The 9319-nt window shown below is 44.1% G+C and overlaps 1 protein-coding gene across 1 annotated transcript in view; it reads left to right on the top strand.

Moving 5' to 3' along the window:
• The window catches only part of LOC114515350 (NACHT, LRR and PYD domains-containing protein 1-like), a 123712-nt gene that overhangs the window by 54117 nt on the left and 60276 nt on the right, over positions 1 to 9319 (top strand). The window lies entirely within an intron of this gene.

Raw genomic sequence — 9319 nt, 5'->3', positions numbered from 1 at the left:
CAACTTCAGCAAGTCCTGGGACAGGGCCTCCAAAGATCAGCTCTACCAAGTCCTGAAGGATACCCATCTTCACTTCTCTGTGGAACTCGGAGAAGTAGGGTGGTAGAAACTAGGGGGGCTCTCGACAAGCTCAGCTGCTGAAGTTGAACACAGGCTTGTGAGTCCTGGCTCTGCCTCTCCACTTTGGGTCTCAGTTTTTCTTCTCTCTCCGTAAGTTGCCATCTGACTTGCCTTCTATTTCTGATGCTAAAAAAATTTTGGTGATGCCTTTGCTGGGTATTACATGTCCATGACCAGAGATGTCAATGGGCATCCAGACTGCCTCCCTTGGCTTCCATAGGCCAGCTGCCCAGGTGGGATGACAGCCTCGAAGGAATGTGCATGTGGAGGTGACAGGACATCTGCAGGTTTGTAGTAACCTAACCAAAAGCTTCATGTGGTTGCCACCACAACCAAGTCTAGAGCCATACCTGTGCCATCCAGGTACAAGGGGGAGTACTGGGAACATGGTGTTGGCCACCTCTGGCTGAAGATAAGCAATGGAAATGAATATCTTAGGAGTTCTGAATGACTTCTAAACAAGGGGCAAATAGATTTATTTTTTATCTGTCCATGTGGAGCTGGGCTTTTCCATTCACCCACATTGTACTTTTCTACTCATGAAGCCTACTGTAGTCCTAAAGCCAGGAGAAGGGTGAAGTTTGGGGCCATAGTCACAAAGGGGTCCAGGTGTTAGCTTAGCTGTTTCCTCATATGGAAAGTAATTCCATGTCCTTACAGCTGGCTTAGGTACCACTGTCCTGTGCTCCTGTAGCACCCTGTGTCTCCCACCCCATCAGAGCACTCAGCACATGGCATTTCCCTCCTACCTTATTGTTGGTCTGTCCCCACTAGATGGTTATCTACCTATGAACAGGAACCATGCCTGATCTTGTCATCAGTTTACTTCCAGGGTTCTGCATATTGCCTTGCATATGGTGAGGTATGCAGTCAGGACTTATGAATGGGTAGATTGCAAAGGAACATTCTCAATATATATTCTTAATTTCCTTCCTGGCCACCATATTGTCCATGGAATTCAAATATCCACCCTAGTAATAATTCCCCCATGGAATTATTTAATTTGCAGGAATTATTTTAATTTGAATTATTTAATTATTATTTGCAGGCTACCCTTTGACCCCAGTGAATCAGTAATCCTAGAATTAAACCCATTGGTGCTGAATCATTTCTACCAATGTTTTCTCAGCTGTAAGAGCAAAGCTCCACTCAGGTTACCCCATCCCAATACACAGCAGCCCAACTTGATTATACCTCCTTATCCACTTTGTCACCTTCCTCCTTCAGAGTCACTTCTTCCTGACCTGTGTTCAGTTACAGTTTGGGGCTACTTTGCTGGGACAACTTGTACCCTGATATGGCCCAGAGGGGCCCAGGCTAGGTTCACAGCTGCTTGTGGCAGGCTGACTCTGTGGCAGGGATTGCAGGAATTTCCCAGCAACTGCTAACAGATCTTTGTTTTCGGAATTCTTCCTGTTCTCTCCCTCTCAAAGCATCAGCCATGTGAAATGTTTAGCTGGTGAAAGGAAATGAGTTACTGGCAGGCTGATGAGCCTGAAACTGGATAAGTCTCTGGTGTGCAAGATGACAAGCCCTCTGTCCCACCATCTGGGTTCTTTGAACCACTCTGGGATTCTGTAGGAATTAGTCAATAGGCAACACTCAGCTAGAAGCAAGAATTTGAGATGAGAGAGTTCCTCAGCATGGGATTGTGGTTAGAGTTCTCATTCTGGCCTGGTTACATAGATTTCTGTGTACTAAATGCTTTCTGAATTGCTTGTGTGTTGTGGGGTGTTCTTTTTTTAATTATATTTTGTTGATTATGCTATTATTGTTGTCCTGATTTCTTCCCTTTTTCCCCCCTCCACTCAGTGCCCCCTACTCCCTCAGGCAATCACTCCACCATTATTCATGTCTATGGGTCATGTATATAAGTTCTTCAGCTACCCCATTGCTATACTGTACTTTACATACCCATGACTATTCTGTAACTACCCATTTGTACTTCTTAGTCCCCTCCAATATGGCAGCCCTATCCCCCTCCAATATGGCAGCCTTCTGGTAACTTCTTTTCTCTTGCTTTTAAGAGTCTCTCTTCATCTTTAATCTTTGCCCTTTGAATAATGATGTGTCTTGGAGTGGGCCTCTTTGTATCCATCATAATTGGGGCTCTCTGTGCTTCTTGGACTTGTGTGTCTATTTCCTTCACCAAATTAGGGAAGTTTTCTTTCACCTGTTTGCACATAGATTTCCAACTTCTCGCTCTTTCTCTTCTCCTTCGGGCACCCCTATTGAGGCAAATGTTGGACCTCTTAAAGTTGCGTCACTTCTGCACAGCTAAAGAAAACACCAGCAAAATGAAAAGGGAACCAACCATATGGAAAATATATTTGCCATTAATATCTCATACAAGGGTATGGTCACCAAAATATATAAAGAACTCACATGACTCCACTCCAGGAATACAAACAACCCAATTTAAAATGAGCACAGGACTTGAACAGACATTTCTCCAAGGAGGACATACAGAGGGCCCAGAGACATACAAAAGGATGCTCAGCATCACTAGTCATCAGAGAGATGCAAATTAAAACCACAATAGATACCACTTCACACCAATCAGAATGGTCATCATAACCAAATTAACAAACAACAAATACTTGCGAAGTTGTGGAGAAAAGGGAACCCTAGTACAGCTGGTGGGAATGTAGACTGGTGCAGCTACTGTGGAAAACAATATGGAATTTCTTCAGCTACTGAGATTGTACCCTAAGAATCCTGAAACACCAATTCAAAAGAACCTATGCACTCCAATGTTCATAGTAGCACAATTAACAATAGCCAAATGTTGGAAGCAGTCTACATGCCTATGAGTAAATGAGTGGATCAAGAAACGATGGTACTTTTACACAATGAAATACTATGCATCAGAAAGAATGAAGAAGCTCCTACCCTTTGCAACAGCATGGATGGAACTGGAGACCATTATGCTAAGTGAAACAAGCCAGGTGGTGAAAGACAAATATCACATGATTTCACCTATAAGTGGTACCTAATCAAAAAAACAAAGAAGCAAATCGTAACCAGAGATATTGACATAAAGAACAAACTGACAGTAACCAGAGAGGGAGGGAGGCATATAATGTGAGAAAAAGGGAGAAGGGTTGTCAAGGAACATGTGTAAAAGACCTATGAACAAAGTGAGACAGGGGTAGGATTAAGGGTGGAAGGTGGGGTTGGTGGGGAGGGGGAGGGTGGTTCAGAGGGGAAATGAAGACAACTGTACTTGAACATAAATAAACAAACAAACAAATAAAAATAAATGAGTAAAAAAAAAGTTGTCCCAGAGACTGTATATACTATCCTCACTTTTTTGGATTGTTTTTTCTTCTTGTTGTTCTCATTGGTTGCTTTTTGTTTCCAAGTCATTGATTTGATTATTGGCTTCATCCACTCTACTGTTGTTTGGTGACCAGAACTTGTTCTTTTTTTCAATTAGTGTGTCCTTCATCTTTAACTGGATCTTTTTTCTGCTGCTGAGGTCCTCCCTGGATTCCTCGAGCATCCTTATAATTAGTGTTTTCAACTCTACAGCTGATGGATTGTTTATCTCTATTTTGTTTAGCTCTTTTCCTGGAGTGTTGACCTGGTTCTTCATGTCAGTCATGTTTCATTGTCTCCTTTTGGCAGGCCCCCCATGTTTATTTCTATGTATTAGGTAGAGTTACTTGACTCCATGTCTTGGTAGTGTGGACTAATGCAGTAGGTGCCCTGTAGGGTCCAGTGGCACAGCCTCCCCTATCACCCAAGCTGTGTACGCAAGGTGCCCCCTTTGTGTGGGTTGAGTACACCCTCCTCTTGTAGTTGAGCCTTGATTGCTGTTGGCAGATCAATGGAGGGATTTATCCAGGCCAGTCAGCTTCAGGACTGACTGTGACCACTGACCACCAACCTCCACCCTCTGTAGAGGATCAGCTATGTAGGGACAGGGTGGTGGTGCTCTGCCATGGTCTTTAGCTATCCACTGGGTGTACTGGCCCTGGGGTTTCCCAGATGGTGCAGGCCAAGGTCAGGCCCCACCTGTGTTTTGCCAGGGGCACCCTGCCTGAGCTGTAAAGCAATCTGAGATGCCTGCTATTTGTGCAGGGCTTGGAGATTCCTAGGTGAAGCCAAGCTGTAACTGTATTCTGGCTCCCTAAGGCTCACTGAAACTCTCTGTTGTTTTTTTGAAATGATTTAGAAGCCAAGATGAGCCATTCTATGGAAAAGCAGCCTGGGTGGGCTCATCAGTTGGGTGGGGTAGTCTCTGTGTTTCTCCAAGGTGGGTCACACAGTATTAGACAGCTACAGATACAGCACTCACAGAGTCACAGATACAGCACTAGCCCACCGGCTCTATTTGAAGGAGGGCTCAGCAAAGGAATAATGGCCTCTATTTGCCCCAATGCCAGACACTTCAGTCTCTCCCTGTATATCACTGATGCTCTTCAAGCTGCCACCCAGGTGCTGGAGCTCAGAGGGAGTGAATCTGAGTAGGTGAGTCCACTTCCCCAAACAGGACTGCTTAGGGCTCCAGCAGCCTCTTGCCCCAACTCATTCCCTGCTGGTTTTTGCAGCCAGAAGTTGTGGGGACTTACCTTCCTAGCACTGAAATACTGGACTGGGGACCTGGTGTGGGTCTGGGACTCAGCGTCCAAAGATACTCCTCCTGAAGTGTATCCATGTGGATGTGGGGCCTGCCCATTCCACAACCACACCTTTGCTACAGTCTGGATACATGTGGTTTCTTCCATTCTGTAGCCTTCACACTTCCATTCTACTTGATTTCTGATGTTTCTTGATGTGGACCTCAGGCCCCGGGATCCATATTTTGTGTCTGGGATGAACAAATTCACACAGACTACAGAAATCCTGTGAAGAGAAAGGGATGGCATGGCCACTCTCTAAGTGAGAGAGAAGGCCCTGACCCCTGCCTGAACAAGCTTTTATTGCTTTTCTGGGTACATTATATCGAGAATGGTCCTCATTTACTAGGCACAGGTTGGCTGTAGATGATTACCCTTTACAGATAACAAAGGAAAGAATGTTGCTAATTACTTCAAAGAGAAGGATGTTGCAGGTCAAGAGGAAAAGTGGTTGAACTGATTACACTTCATACTTGGGAGGTTTAGCACAGACTTTAGGAAGTTAAAGATACGCAGAAAACATTTCTTGCCTCAGTCCAGGGTGAGGGAGCTTTAGCAAAAGCAAGCCTCATAGCAGCCTAGGTACAATGCAGGCCTGATTCCTCATGAGAAAACCTATCCATGAGTGTGTGTCCTGTGTACCAACCTTGCTCCCCACTGGCCTTTCCAAGTAGGGGCTGGGCTGCATTCCCCACACCACTTGGAACGGTCCTGTATAGTTTGTGACTGACAGTTGTTCTATATTTTTATGGTAATTTTGATGTGGTTGTGTGAAGAGGCAAGCCATATCTGCCCACATAACCATCTTGACCAGAAGCCCCCAGGTGACTGCTTTCCTGGCAAGGGACACCATGAAGTCCCTTGGAGAGGGAGTCACCTTGGTTTAGAGTTCAGTATCTTGAGGATCACATCCCTTTGTGAACTATTTGTCTTCTACACCATTCTAATGTTTAAAATTGAAATGCATTTTAAACATGCCAGAGAGAAGTCAACATTTTAAATATCAGTATGAATATCATTTAGCATAATTTTTAATGATTCTGCAAATTATATTATTGGAGGTGTTTTCTTTGAGGCAGAAAGAATGATCTTTTTCCAACTACCACTCACCAAATGGTACTCATGCAACAGCGCTGTCATAGGTGCTATAGAAAATATAGAAAAGAAAGGAGACCTGGTCCTGTTCACGAAGAAATTTTAATTTGATGAGAAGGTTTACACTGTAATCTGACAATTAGGAGCACTGTGGTTTCATTGGCAGCTGGTCTTAACTACTCAACTGTAGGGAACCGCTTGGCATGGCATGGAAATGTAGATCAGCACTCACATGGAAAATCAGTGGGGATCGAGGGGCACAGAGGACCATGCCCATGGAGAGGCTTTCCCATGGAGAATCAGGCCTGCATTGTACCTGCACCACTATGAGACTTGCTTTTGCTAAAACTTCCTCACCCCGAATTGAGGCAGCAAGTGCTTACTGCAACTTCCTCAAATCTGAGCTAAACCTCCCAAGTATGGAGAGTGATCTACAACATCCTTCTCTTTGAAGTAATAGGCAACATTCATTTGTTATCTGTGAAAGGTAATCCCCTGCAGTGAACATGTGCATAGTTAATGAGGACTACCTTCCATGTAATGTACCCAGAAAAGCAATAAAAGCTTGTCCAGGCAGGGACTGGGGCTCTCTGGCCCTCTCACCCTCTCTCTCTCAGATAGTGGGCCATTCCATCCCTTTTTCTTCATAGAACTTCTGTTGTCTGTGTGTATTTGTTCTCTAGCAGCCACAACATACACGGGTCCTGCCAGCCAGGATCTGCCACACTCAACATTGTTCCAGAAAATGTTTTCAACCAGAGGTGTGGCTTTCTGCCAAAAAGGCTTATTGTACAATCCATATAAATTCTGGGATCTAGAAATTCAATTCATAGAATTTCACCTTAGCCTACACAATGTAATTAGACTAATATAAGAATCATGAGCATAAGTAAAATGGTACAAAAATGGAATTGTTCCTTTTCCAAGAGTATGATGCAGTATCGAAAGGGGAGGAACATGTAAAACCTCTCTTCTGATGGAGGATGTTTGGGTGAAACCATGTCAGCACTGAGGTGAATGCTTGGAGATTCAGCGATGCTGGGTCTTCACCCCAAGAAACTTGAGCTGTTGCTCAATCTGTATAATTTGTGACATATTAGTACAATAGTCATAAAGGTTCTGTTCTATCAACTGATGCAGTTTCACAAATTACTAGTTATTTGTACACATTAATATGTTTCTGTAAATCTAAATATGATTTGGTGGGGGTGAAAAGCATTTTTTCTAAATTTCAATACTAGTTTATTTAAATAACAAAGGTATCCTATTGTGTAATTTTGAATGTCATCAATAGAAGGCATGTGAAGCTATGATTTTAGTTGTAGCTCCTGGTGTCCTTCAGTCCCTTTCCTTTGAACTCACTTCAGATGTAGCTCAATCTTGGTCATTCCACAATGGCAGCAAATAAAATGTGGAGATTAGTATGGAAACAACCACGTCAGAACCATATGTTCATGGGCTGGCCCTGGTACTCTTTAACTATACAATGATGCAAAATTCTAACCAGAACACATAACATGATGCCCGGCTCAACCTTGAAGGCCTTCAGAGCTCAGTAACCACATCTAGACCCCTTAGCATGAGTGGTCCTGACAAGACAGTCACCCCACATTATGAGCTCACAGCCCAAGAGGCAGTTTGTGCCAGAGCCAACACGCCCTGCTATTCCTAGAAAAACTCTTCTTCCCAGGTACAATTAGAAACAACTGAACTCCTTCATCTTGCCAAGTCCCTTAAGGGGTACTCCAGTTTCTTTCCAGTGTCAATGGCTGGTTAGGATTTTCTGACATTTTACCTCACTGCCAACTGGGCTAGGTGCTATTTTAAAGTCAGGGTTGTAAATCGTTTTGCTTGTTGTTATTCTAATTTGTTCAATACACTTCATTGTTAAGCTATTGATATTCTGCATTACAAAATGTCTAAAATCCTCTATAAAACTTGAGTAATGGTCACATGAAAAATAGAAATGACCCATCAAACCACCACATCCCTTTCATGCCTGTAATTCAGGATGGTTAACACCTTTACTCCTGATGTCAAATGTCTTTCACCAATTATCCTTGATTTCTCTTACAAACTAAGTGTCTTTGTTGTTTTTTTACCTTTCCCCAGTTGTTTTGGTTGCTCTGAGAAAAAGACTGCAAGTGTGTGTGTGTGTGTGTGTGTGTGCAAATGCACACGCATGTGCATGTATGCAAGTGAGTTTGGCTGGTACCTGACTGACCTCTCACAAGAAAATGGCTCTTGTTGCTCAACTCACTACCACCCTGCCACAGGAGACCCACCATCAGAGTCCCACCATTGGACTGGACAAAACTGGAGCAGGTGGCCTAGCCACTCAGTATTGGCACAGGACAGACTGACCTAATCTATCATCGGCACTGTCTCTGAGCAAGTTCTGATCACAAAGGGGAAATGTGGACCCTGAGAGAGCAGATACCTAGCAACAGGAGCTCCTAGTGGCTGACAAAGCTAAAACTAAAAGAGAGCTTAGCAGTCATGTAAGTGGGGATCTGTCACATAAGCCTTGTCAGGAAGAACCTGCACTAAGCTGCCTGCCACCTGCACTGAACTGCCTGCCTGCACTGTGATTTGCAACCTCAGATAACTGTTATTGACAAGTTCCTGAAACTGTAGGTCAACTAACAGGACTGAGACTTTGCCTATCTAGTAGAAGCTGCCCAGTTATGTCAAAATTAGCATGTTAACCTACCAACCAGAATGGCTCTCTTGCAACCAGTCAAGACAACCAGTCATGGAAGTCTTGAATCCAATCAAACTGTGAAGATTTGGAGTTTTCATTTGCATGAGGACAGACAATAAGGGATCAGGGGCAGGGACTTCTCTTTGTATACACCAGCTCCTCTCTGGCTCAGGGAGCATACTTTTGTTAAGACTGCTTTCCTCTGTTGGGTGACCGAACACCAAAGATGATTCATAGACCAGGGCGGAATGGAGCAGACTGGGGCAGGGCAGAGCAGAGTGCAACAGAGCTGTCTCGTCCAAGAGGCACCTCGCCCAGGGCCACTTGGTAGGCATGCTGTTACACAGCCATGCCCTTTCATATTGATCTGTGGCCTATTAGGCTGATGAGCTCTTTCACAGGCATGCTGTATCACAGCTGAGCTCTTCACACTGAGCAGTTCCCCTCTTTACTGAGTCCCTCAGGGGACTACTGTTGGCATTGAACTGGCACAGTGCCTGTCAGTCAACACTAATTGCCCAATCTCCCAGTTATTGTGACTTCTAACAAGGTATCCTAAATCTCAGTGATATAAACAATGACAAAATTAATTTTACACAAGACCCTAAAACTAAGAACTTTACCTGGGCCTGCCATCTGTAGAGAAGCAGAAGCTGTATCCCTTTAAGCCCTAGCCTTGGAGGTCACAGGGCATCACTTCACCATGTTCTGATGACCAGAACAATCACACCTCCCCCACCTCTGATTCAGAGGGAGGGCACTAAACTCCAGTTCT

The sequence above is a fragment of the Phyllostomus discolor genome, chromosome 8, assembly GCF_004126475.2.
Source record: "Phyllostomus discolor isolate MPI-MPIP mPhyDis1 chromosome 8, mPhyDis1.pri.v3, whole genome shotgun sequence".
In the NCBI taxonomy this organism is placed as follows: domain Eukaryota; kingdom Metazoa; phylum Chordata; class Mammalia; order Chiroptera; family Phyllostomidae; genus Phyllostomus; species Phyllostomus discolor.
This window is presented reverse-complemented; position numbering and strand designations above follow the sequence as displayed.